Source organism: Ixodes scapularis, unplaced genomic scaffold (assembly GCF_016920785.2).
Source record: "Ixodes scapularis isolate PalLabHiFi unplaced genomic scaffold, ASM1692078v2 PGA_scaffold7__128_contigs__length_106722199, whole genome shotgun sequence".
NCBI lineage: Eukaryota > Metazoa > Arthropoda > Arachnida > Ixodida > Ixodidae > Ixodes > Ixodes scapularis.
This window is the reverse complement of record NW_024609882.1, coordinates 102,399,404-102,411,893: the sequence shown is the minus strand read 5'-3', so window position 1 is coordinate 102,411,893 and position 12,490 is coordinate 102,399,404. Positions and strand designations below refer to the sequence as shown.

Genomic DNA, 12,490 nt, shown 5'->3' with positions numbered 1-12,490 from the left:
CTGCCAAGGTTGCTAGACGGGCATTAAAAGCGAGGCGTTAGCGACATCCACCAGGTGCTCTTTGCTAATTGTTTAATTCGTTTTAAAATTCCTTTTTGTGACTTTTTTAACAAGATATTGGTATGTTCGATTTGATGGTGCTTTTTTGAACACATATAAACCAAAAAATGAGCGCCGAAATTTCGTTGTAGTATCCCTTTAAAGGTAGATATATAAGCATAAACAAAATAACCGGATAGCGCATGGACACAGGCATACATCTCAATGCCGTTTTACCTTAACATTGTTAAGGCCCGTTCACACTCTTGCAACTTCTTAAAACTGGGTTTCTTGAATATTCTTACGAGAGGACACACTGGCGCCATCTATTGGGTAGCAGTGTAAACTTGGCGGTCCGGCATATTTTCTATTTGTTGCGCATTATCCTTTCTTTCTGGGCTTGAAAAACTTTTGTCAACGTTATAAACGAACCTTTCTTATAGGTATTGCGCACATTTGACCTCGGAAATACCGCAAAACCTTCGCTCTTGTTAAATGCAGTTCCAAAGCCGCATAGATGGCGCCAGCGTGTTCTCTCGTCCAGGAAAGACGAGACTTTTAACAAGTCTCGTCTTTCTCAGTTGTACTCGGTTGCAAGAGTGAACAGGCCTTAAGCTCCGTTCACAGTCTTGCAACCGAGGAAGACCGAGAGACCAGGCCAGTTTTTAAGCCTCTTGTGATCTCTTAGGACCGGATGCGTTGCAGCGGAGCTGGTCCCAAGAGATTGCAAGAGGCTTAAAAACCGGTCTGGTCTCTCTCGGTCGCAAGAGTGTGAACGGGCCTTTAAGACTACTGCAAGTTTGATCTGGATTTTACTCACTACTACTTGCATGCAACTACTTTATCAATATTATAGTAATAAGATATAAATATACCGCCATATTTTCAAACAATATGACCGAACAGAATATGGGTTTTACATGCTCTTGGTTGGTTTGGCCCTTTTTTTTACATTGAGGCAACTGTCCACCAGTGCTACATGTACTCACCTTATGGTTTTTATCCAGTTCTCTCGCGCTTTGGGATATTGCGGGAATCTGAAGAAACTGCAAGAACCTTTCTTCATGGGATGGTTACAACCAGCTATGAAGCACTTTCACATAACGCGAGTCCGCAAAAAAAAAAAAAAAATTGGGGATCTCAACCGGTTGCCTGAAGTGCTTTTCTCACAGGTGCAATGCAATCTTTTAGCAGACGATCATCTCGATCGACGACCGGACTTTCAATAAACCATATTTTGCATCGCACCCCACTATGAATTCTTATAAGTGTCTGAAAGTCATTATATTTCAAACAAATACAATATCAGAATATAGTCTTTATTCACACGATTTAAACGATGGCGCCAGCTTGTGGCAGACGGCATACTTCTTGTATTCGTAGTCTGCTGCAGGCATCTTGAGGACCGGAAGTTGCAGTTGTAATTATTCCAGAAGCAAGCGATTATTTCCCAAACTGTGACCATCACCGGCACAACTTTCATCAGTCTTCTGGCCCCCCTTGCCATGTCTCTATGAACATAGCTCAAGACAAAGCATGGGTATTTTTTGTGGGACCCCATTACACACCTGACATATCTTTTGCCGCACAAGCGAAATGTCCCACACTTAAATGTCAACAGTAACAATGGTTCACCAAAATATAGACAGAATATAAATATTGCATTTTCGTCTCCTGGACTTGTCCCTAGAAGTCCTCTGCGCCACACACTGACGACTAATGCATCCATGTCCCAGTGACTTAGCAGGCTTCCCTCTATTGCATAGCTAGTTCGGCAGATGAACCTGTCATGAATATTGATCACCATGGCATAACCTTCCAATAAACTTCTTGCCCCACCAGCCTTACACTGTTCACTCGCCATGGAGTTCTCCGAAATGAGGCACTAGTTCCATGCCACTAAATTGCAGAGCCTCGCGGTGAGCAAATCACCCCGTAGCCTTGCTGACATCTCCAAGGCCCCCGGTCTCGAGGTCCAGGTACCTGCACATAATCAATAATTGCTGTAGCAAAAGGTCACAGAATCCACCAGCGGATGCTACATTTTCTTGCAATGGTCAGTGAACTGAATTACACAGGACCTTGACCTTCCCATTCCAATGGCTCCAGCTCTATTCAATCATATATACTTCACTGGGTCCAGTACAAATAGGTTCATTGTTTAACACAAGATCAAGGTAAGGTTTGTTGCAAGGGCAGCCAAATGAAAACCCAATAAAAATGTTTCTCTCGATTTCGACTCCAAAAACATTTTGTCCAGATGAGCAATCTTCATCTCTTGTTACCTGCTGCTCACCTGTCATACTTTGGCATTTTCAACAGATTGAAGGTGCTTCCCTCCTTGAGGGTTAGTATTAACCTATGATGAGTGTTCAGGGAAAAAAAGGCTCAGGTGGCAGGCACCAAAACGGCAACACCCCTGGGTGGCTTAAAAGGTTATTTCAAAACAATGTACTATAGGTAAAGTTCTAGGTTTTTGATATGACGGCATCACTGAAAAGTAACCCTTAAAAAGTGTTTCTCAAAATCGGTGGAAAAAAGCAAATAAGAAATTCAAGTTTTTTTTAACAAGAAAAACACCAGTTTTACAACAAACAACCTGTTTTGACATCTTCATTTCGTGTTCTCTTGAACACAGACTACACTGATCTGTTTGCAAGGCTGCTTCCTCGTTTGAAAAGTGTTTCTACACGTGCCATTTAGCACTCCATGGGTCTTATAGATATGCTGTCGCTCCTATGACACAAGCCCTGAGAAACCCTGCATGCATTCCGGTCAACAGCAAAAATAGACAACGAATAACATCAAATTTGCAAGAAAAGAATGAACAGGAAACCCCCCCCCCCCTTTTTTTTCGGATTTAAAGAACATGGAACTTGGCTTTAAAGTACATCACTTTAAAAGTTGCAGTTACCCAATAAAAAAAAGTAAGAGTTAGAGTTACAAAGTACCGCTAATAAAGAGTAACGCGTTACAGTTCAAAGCTATTGGAAAAAGTAACAACTGACCGGTAATGCATTACTAGTAATCACACTCCATTTTGCATTAAGATGGACCGCAGCTGATGCTAGAAGCCATCACGCCCGGCCAGAGTGTCACGTGATATTGCGCATTGCTGCGCCAAGCCGGAAGGTCGCCCAACACACTCTTAGCACAGAATTAGTTGTGCTGGCTCGTAGCATCTGCTGCAATCCACCTTAAAAGGCCCCTGAAAAGAAAAAAAAAAAAAGTTAGTTTTGAACAGTCTGGTTGGGACACGCGTGTCAAAAGATGAGTTTATGCGAAAAAAATTCGTTTAGACCAATACTGACGGCACAAGACGCCATTTAGTCGGCAGTTACCTCCTTTCCACTTGTTTTCTCTTGGCATTTTGGGCACATGGAGTAGAAATGGACCGGCTTTGCCTTCACGACCGAGATGGTTATTCCGGAATGACCCGTGACTTCATGGGCTTTGCACAAAAAATTTCAAATAAACTCCCGCCGTCAATATTGCTCTAGAAAAAAAAAATTTTTTTTTCGCATAAGATTTGATTTTTGACTTGCGTGTCCCAACCAGACTGTTTAAAAAAAACTTTTCTTTTCAGGGACCCTTTAAAGGGACACTGACAGGGTATTTATGCTCGCCGAGGTTTTTAGTTTTATGTGACATATGAGAGCCAAACTACCAAGAACAAAATTTGCAGCTCGAAATTCGGTTTCTTTTTGCCCGAAAACTGCCGATCGAGTCGCGCTCACTCTCTTTTCCAAGGCAGTTTTCTAAGGTTTAGACACGACCACCAAATTTAATCAAAGTCGTGGGTCATTGAAGGCACACAGTGAATCCTAAAAGTAGAAAAAAAAATGAAACATTTTTGTGGCTTCCAAAAAGCTGCAAATATGTCGATTGAAAAAAAAGAAAAAAAAAGGTTGCACAGACAATTGGAATCATTCTGTGCGTTCACTGCATAATTCTCAACATGGCGTCGTTTCACGTTTCGTGGGACTCGTGGACGACGGGCGTGGGACCTCTACTTCAAAACTGTCGTTCACGGTGCCGGTGAATTCTGTCTTCTCTGTAGCAAAATATTACTTAAATAGTATTCAGACGCCTGGCAAAAAATTAAAAAAAAATTTGTGAGGAGGGGGGGGGGGGGGGGCAGTGTCCTTTTAAGGTAAACTTGAGTATGGCTACTGCCCATGACTAAGTAAGACAGTTAAAACAAATTCTGTAAAAAATTTTCGGAGCAGCTCAAGAGGAGAACATGTACATTTTGAAGCAGCTTAGGAGCAGAAAAGTCCACATTAAAGTAAAACATGTATCGCAGCAAAAACTTATTATATAAAAAAAAGAAAAGTTGTGGAGGTATTTTGGTACAGTTTCGGGCTGTTTTGGACAATTTAAGGGTGATTTTGGGATAAAATTGACCGAAGGATGGCTGGTCAACATTTTCAAGTCAATTGATATTTTTATATGTCATTGCCTAGTGTCCGGTGTAAATAAACATGTTTATTTTTCATCAGAAAAAGAATCTGGGCGCACAAGAAATCTTAGATCACATAAAGGTAGACGGTCGCATTCACGCACACTATTGGAGCAGGCATCTTTGAAATTAAATAACTAAAACAATAACACCAGGAGAAGACTAATACTTTTTAGAATCAGAAACAAAGAAAATTATTTAGACATGGTGGGTGTAACCATTACAAATTATTTTGTTAAAGGGACACTCAAGTGGATTCTGATACCGTCTATTGTCGTAACTCAATCTATAAGCTCTAAGCATCCTAAAAAACCCAAAATTAAATTCAAGGCTGGCCGATTTCCCTATTGAAAGTCCAATCAAAGATTGTGCCACGCCCCTCTTTCTGTGCCATGGCGCAGAACACCAGGGGGTGCCACCGTGCGCGCCTTCGAAAAGTCAGTCCGCCGGTAAACCGTCACTCATGATTTACTGTCATGTGCCTTCCCCTGCTGCCTTCCTGTCTGGTGGCACCCTCTGGTGTACTGCACCACAATGCAGAAAGAGAGGCGCGGAAAAATCTTTGATTGTACTTTTACTAGGGAAATTGGCTGCTCTTGAATATGGTTTCAGGTTTTTTTAGGATGCTTAGAGCCTATATATTGAGTTACAACAATAAATAGACACGGCTGCTATGGTAACTGCAGTGTATTTTACAGAATACATGTTTTGAAGCTCAGCGTCTAAATGGAGTTCCACAGCACTCTATGGAGCACACAGTTCGTAAACAAAAATCTAGATGGCACTTCGAATTTGGTTTTCACACTAAAACCTAGAAGGTGAGCAGCGAGTTGCGAGCCTGTGACGCGAAGACATCAATACTGTGAACGCTGCTCTTCTGGAGCTTGATGGTCACCGTTCACGGCTCACTTTTTAGAGCACTAATGGCCAGGCAAAGCGCAAACACAATATCTTCATCACCCTCCAAAATATATTGCCACAAACAGTGACGTGGTTGGTGTCTAAAACGCGCTCACACACCACAAAGCTTCGGAAGTTGGGGTTTCTGCAACTTTTAAATATCAGTATGCTCGTTTTTCTACCACGCATCAATATCTCCGTCACCTGTAATATGATCCTGCCCTAACTGCTTTGCATTTGTACACAAATGAGTCATTTTTAGCGCAGTGACAAGCGTGAACAGGCAGGTGCATGTGAAATCCTGGAGAATCTATCTTCGTCTCTTCTGCCATCTTGGAAGTACCGCCTTGCCACGTATGGGGCGTTGGAGTTGCAAATACGGGATAATAAGCAATGACAGAAAAATATCAATTGAATTGAAAATGTCGACCAGCCACCCCTTGATCGATCTTATTTGAAAACACCCTTAATGTTTTTGGCACGATTCAGCAACAGCCAATATGTTTTAGTTTGGTAGAAATCTTCATCACATAAATTACAAATTGGCAGAGTGTATACACCAGCGTGCTTTGTTTATCAACACAACGGGAAACTCGCGCATGCACAGAAGGTATGTGGACAGAAACGGCCGAGCTCTGTGTTTTTGCCATTGCAGTATGTGGTCTACATTGGTTGGTGAGGCTGCACAAGGTGCCTGAACTTCATTTGTTCTTGCATTTTCTGGCAACGAACCTCGTATGTGATGCTAGACTATTTGGGCTAGCTACCGGACTTTGAATGGCAGTGGTACAGACAAACTGCATTGATGGCATTGCACAGACAAACTGCGTTGATAGCGTTGCCTTTGACAATTCTAATGGGCACTTTGACAAAAAGTTGGTTTGCCACTAAAGTCAATGGCTTATGTCGTCATTTATGTGGCGCCTTCAACAAGCTAGTACACAGCTGGCATGATTCAGTCATACAAGTCTCTTGATCTGTAAAAATACAGCACGAGTATAAATGCGCATAACCCTTTGAAAGAACCGCATAAATTGCTATCTTGACTTATCGTGCTACAATTTACTACAGAAGTGATCTAGATGGCGCAGTAATTATATAAAAGTTTGAGCACCCCACACCTAAGGAAACAACACTTTTTATGGGTGATTGCCCACTCCTTTTGGCGCAATATCATCAAACAGCCTTTTGGGCCACCGTGGCATTTATCACGACTGAAAAAAATGAGGGAATGGGAAGGAAGTAAACTTGGCTTATGTATTATCTGTCTCCCTTTGCCAAAATAGACAGTGGTCTAAAATGTAATTTGGTTTTCACACGTAAACTACAGAAAAAAGTTTTTTTTCTCTCTTTTATTTTTTTTACTAAAGTGAGCTCTGTTCAATAATATAGCTAGAAATGGCCAATTTTATTGAAAAAAAAAAGGTTTATGTGCAGGCAAGCTGACGGTTGACACCGTGGTCAAAAAAGACTGGACTGTGGTCAAAAAAGGGGGAAACAAATTAGAAGAGATAGAAAAAAAGGGACAGACAATGTCACAATTATATTCCACCTGTGTGCTAAATTACATTGGTCCGAGCTGTGCACATTATTGGTTTGTACAAATATCACCAATGACGCGTCACATTCGTCCACCCTCATGCTGTGCTGCTCTCTGCGTCAAAATAAGTTCAAAAATTGGTTTCGGTTTCTATTTTCAACCTAAAAAGGTGCTAGAAAAAAAAGTGTTTTGCACTTTTGCAATGTGTTTAGCCTGACAGCAGTTGTTGGCCTGGCAACATGAATTTAAAAATGGTGACACGCATGAGGAATGCTAATGGCGGTGATGGTCCCCAGAAAAAGAGCTGTTCCTAGCAGCAGTTCGGACGGCAGCGATGCTGAAGATCCCAAATTTGTCTTCAGAGTGAGTCTCACATTGCCTGTGAAGACAAGACGGCCTCAGACAACGACGAGAGTGACCATGAGAACGTGCTTGTGAAGACTTCAGATAAAGTAGGTCGACTCCTTTCACAAGAGGTAGTAAAAGTTTGCGGGGAAACGCATAGGAATACTGCCACTGAATGTCAATATAGTAGTGTTTGTAATATTCCTTTGGCACCTGGGTTTTCATACATAGTTTAAAGGGATACTGAAGCGAAACTTGAAATACACCTATTATGGTCAGAAATATGTTGAATATGATCAATGATATTCATAAATCATAATCGCGCGTTTGTATTTTGAACGGATGGCTATATTTTTCACCCTAATGGGCCCGATTGGGCGCGCGCTCAAAGATCGGCCATCGGAGAGCGCGATGCGTCTTGGGATATTGGGCGCATTCGTGACGTCACTTGTGCCAGACGGGAAAGGCTACGGCGTGAATGTTGTGGTTACGAGCGTTGCCACTTGGTGGCGCGTCGACGATACGACTTGTGACAACGTGGCCGTTTGAGATGTGCAAGGGCTGCGCGCACGCTGCACCACGGCAAGTCGGCAACCACGGCAGCACTGACAAAACCAGCTCTGAGGCCGGATTCTCAAAGCGAACTCACGACGAAAAAAGTGCGTACGACAAATTTGAGAGAAAACCCGTACTCTCGAAACGAAATTGTCGTAACCTTTGCGCAGGTTACGACAGAATCCTACGACAGCTCCGAAGCTGTCTTACGCACTTTTTACGATCAAATCAACAAGGCCGACAACGTCGCTCAGTTACTTGGTATCGGCCACCAACGGACATTTATTTTTCTACGTGCTCTTCTCGTGCGTCCCCACTTCAACCAGCAAGAAAAAAGGAAGGAGTATTTGAAACAGACCACGACGATCAAGAACGCAGGATCCACAAACACACGAGAAGAGCTACAACGGTCACGATTCTGCCGACCGAGCGAGCTCGGCAGAATATAGTAGGCCTAGCAGCAACATCGACTCGGCGCACCGTTGCTCCGGCGGTCCTTGGCCAAGACCGTCTGTCCATGACCGGCTGGCCTGCTGAATGGAATATGCCCGCGCGACCCTTGTGAACCCTTACCGGATGAGTAGTTTGATCCCTGAACTAAATTTCAGAGGTCAATATTTTCCCCTTGTCATCTCGATCTCCTTGTTTTCCGAGACAGCGGTGACGAACGCTGTCGTCGAAAAGGGACTTTCATTGATTCTATCTCCTTGTTTTGTGTGATATAGAGCTCAAATAAACGCCATACGGATTACCTTCGCAACTCGGTATGTACACTCTGTTATTAGTATGCCATTTTTATTCTGACTCGACGCTACGTCACTGTCGAGCTATAGCAGTTCGTGGGAGCTACGCGATGTCCGTCTAACCTTTCTTTGCCGAGTGTCATGTCAGTATCGAGTTGCAATCGTAAAAGATCGGTCCAGAAGCGCTTACCGAAACGCGGTCTAACAGAGCGAATCCAGCCCTTCGATCAAACGCGCATGTCCGCTCCGAGTGTGAGCAGGTATTTGCGTGGCTCTTGCTGACACCCTCGTAGTTCAAACATATCCTTTTTAACGTCGGCTCGCAGCTCGCGACTCGCAGCAACTAATACCGGCCGTGCCAGAAGCACGCTCGGGTCGTGTCGTGCAAAGAGCCGCAACGAGAACGAGCTCACTGTGGCCAACTACGCTTTGACTTTCTCCGCCAACGCTTTGCAAACGCGTTCAGGCCTAGGCGAATTCTGCCGGCACGCCGTATTGCCGCAGAACGGCGCTGCTATTATGGCACAAGTGATGTCACGAGAACTTCCCCCCATCCACCAGATGAGAATTTGAAATCGTTTAATTATGTTTAAAATTAGTTCTTCTGTGTTTTACAGCGCAATATTTATATTTCCGAGGTGGTGCCTGTCCCTAGCCCATATTTATGCAACAAGATCGGCGCTGAAATTTCGTTTCACTACCCCTTTAAACTGGATGTTATGTTAATGAGCAAATCATGGAGCACAAAAGGTGTGTCCTCCTGCAATCCCCAAATTCAGAAACTGTAGTACATTTACAAGTTTGCAACAGTTGTCATCCGAATTGGATGGCCACCACGGTGATAAGCCGAGCGAGATCAGTTCAAACGCGTGGTAGAAGAAACTCTTAGTATTGATTCTGCTGGTAATTGTGTAAGTGTCTCGTCGATGGTGATTCACAAGCAAGTACAAACTTTTTGACCAATGCAATTTTTTTTTGTCAGTTGCTTGACCTTGGCACGTATGGAAGCGTCGAGTGCATTTCTTTTGTTTGCTCTTGCTGACAGTCTGGGTGTGTGACTTGGTGTGAGGGTTCTTGGCGTTGACTGTGCTGTACCGTTATAAAAGGGTGTGGTTTTAGAATAAACCTTCAGCTGTGTTCGAGACGGTGTGTGTGTGTCATCCTTTTTTTCGTGTCCTTTTTCCTTCTGGTGTTTCAGTTTTTCGTCTGCAAATCACCAGCTTGCTTGTACTTTTACTCTCCTCTGAGTTATCGCTTTTTAAAATGCTGGCAATTGAATCTCACCTAGCCCGTTAAAAACTATCCCGTGCACACAGGGATGACTGACATGATTATGTTTTGTGTAGCAGATCCTCATGCTTGTGGTTGCCAGTGGTCACTCCCTCTTGGCTCACAAAACAATGAAACGGTGATTATAGGCACTTATTAGCAAGTAAATGATTATATCCTAAAGCATATAAGTCACATACTAAAATAATTTGGTATGTCGCGGGAACTGCAACTTTCACATTCCCGTGCAGCAGTATGCAAAATAAAAAAATAAGCATGTAACAGGCAACTTGAGGTATTGTGGTTACACATTAACTTAGAGGTAACCTGTCTGCATAAATTTGAAATTAAATTGGCAAGCTCTGGCCATTAAAACACTTTTCCAATTAAGACCAGCTGATAACATAAGCCACCTGTTGGAGAATGGCGAGCTCGAGCACCTCTAGACATTCTCCAAAGCGGAAAAAGCTGCACATTCTCGTGCAGTAATACTATCTAAAAAAAAAGTGCCGGCTTCAGCGAGGGGCATGCTTATAAACGAGCATTTCGAGGCACTATGGTTGCCCGTTAATTTAGAGACAACCGTTCCGGATCAACTTAAATAAAATTGCCAATCCCTGGTTGTTAAAAAAGCGTTACGATTAAGGTCAGCATATAATGCCTCGCCTAACGTAACCTGTTGGAGGATGGTAAGAGATGCCCCTCTTGCCTTTAGCTTGAGCCTCTCGTGACATTCTCCAAAGTGGAAAGAAATCCAAGCTGTCCAACACGCCATTCCTTTTTGCAAGAAGAATACTGCCCCTTTTTGGAGTCCAATTGTCACGACTACTGATTTGCAAAGTAGTCATGCTCCTTGAGGGCCAGCACAGACATGCTCGGCACATCCACATGGAGCTGAGCGGATGCTGCTCCTTCTGTAGGAACTCACCTGGCTACAAGGCCCTACATGATGTGCTGCTGCTCCAAGCTGGTGGGAGGTTTGCCATGCATGGGACCAGAACCAGGGCGTTTTTTGGGGGGGAAAGTACCGTGGTTGTTTTTCCATCTTTTTGTTGTGAGGGATTACCCCAGGTTTTGGAGAAGTCTCATCATGAACAGAGTCAAGTACATCTTGGGCCTTGGTACGGTATTTCAACACCAGGGAGCTTGAAGAGGTTGTCAATTTCTTCCTGGAGAGGGACTTGTTCAGTCCACTTATTGTTGAACATATGTTGTCCTCTGAATTTGGTTGAGTCTTCTCCATCCCTACCTCAATACCCTGCCGAATGTCATCCAAGAGGGACTGTGGCTCATCATCTAACGTAAAGCCTGTTTCTTCACGTGTTGTTGATGGCATTTCTACACCTGGCTCAGTGTCGGCCTCCTCCACGGTCGTCACATGGATCCCCAGGTAAGCTACTGCGGGAATATGCTTGCACATTGATGATGAAATCAGGCTGTCATTGCAAGTGCACTTGTAACTGTCGATAAAGATGTCACAGTCCCTGCAACGAAGCACGCAACTCTGGCGGGGGTCGCCCTTCTCAACATGGTAGCTTCTCTCTGTCTGGGACTGAGACTTTACAAGCCAGCCATTGCCCTTTTGCAGCTGTTCTACATCTGATGCTGGAATTTTCATCCCCTCCTGGTGCCTCCGAAAAAGGGCTGCATCATGCCGATTCGTTTTTCCTTTTACGAGCGACTTGGGACGCTCGTAGAGCCGGTCATGGCTCAGTTCGAAGAGGATCATCAACAGCTTGTCAAGCCTCTGGTTGCGAGTTCCATGCATTAGCGTGACTTCAGGTCCTTGTACAATGCCTCCAAGTGGTTGGTAGTATTAAAAGGAATGCCCTTTCTGAAGCAGAGCGCCCACTGTTAGGCTCTGCCACCATGGTAGTGCCCAAAGTACTGAAGAAACTCCTGTACTTGTTGAATTAGTTTTGGATCAGCCTCTTCACTTAGTTTCTGACACGGGAGGCCTGTTGGAGGTCGTTGGAATTGACCCTCATCTTTGCAATTTCTCAGCGCCCACAACTCGTCGCAAAGACTGTCACGGGTTTGCTTATATCTTGGACTGACTGCAACTTCAGAGCCCAGTTGTGGCTTACATGCCACGAGCAGAGCATCCAATGTTGGGCACAGCCCATCACTTCCTCCCATGCATTACCTTTATGGCCTTAAGGAGTGTTTCATAGCCTTGGTGTCTAGTTACCTTGAGATCAAATATGTGCATGGCATGCCTGACTGATCTTCTGCAGCTGTCATGAGTCTTCAGTTGCAGATTGTGGCCATTTATATTATGAGTGTAGTTAATGCACAGAAACTTGGGGCCAAGCTTTGTGAGGCGTTCTTTCTGAGGGACAGTCATCAGGGCAAGATCAAAGCTCTCTTTTTGTTTTCCTTCCTCCATGTCAGTACAGGACTGGGGAATCTGACTTTGTTCAGTGCCGTAGCTCTTTCGTCAGAATTTCATGCTCGACGGAGATGTTGCCAATGTCTTTCATTGAGAGAAAATGTAGCCTGCCCATCTCACTGCCAGCAGAAGAATGTGCGTCTACCAGATCTTTACGGGCGGGGATGCTTTGCTTTAGTTTATCAGCTAAAGCCTCCTTCTCAGTCGTAAAGAGGCGCTGGTGCTTCAGTTCCTTCGGGTGGCCG

General features: G+C 44.0%; 1 long non-coding RNA gene across 1 annotated transcript; it reads right to left on the bottom strand.

Annotated features, from left to right (window-relative positions):
• Positions 1-1,346: 1,346 nt before the first annotated feature.
• On the bottom strand, positions 1,347-10,925 carry LOC120847008. The gene is made up of 2 exons (XR_006076647.1): positions 10,782-10,925; positions 1,347-2,022 (listed from the first exon to the last, which is right to left on the bottom strand). It is a non-coding gene; the product is annotated as an uncharacterized LOC120847008 (long non-coding RNA).
• Between the last annotated feature and the right edge of the window lie 1,565 nt (positions 10,926-12,490).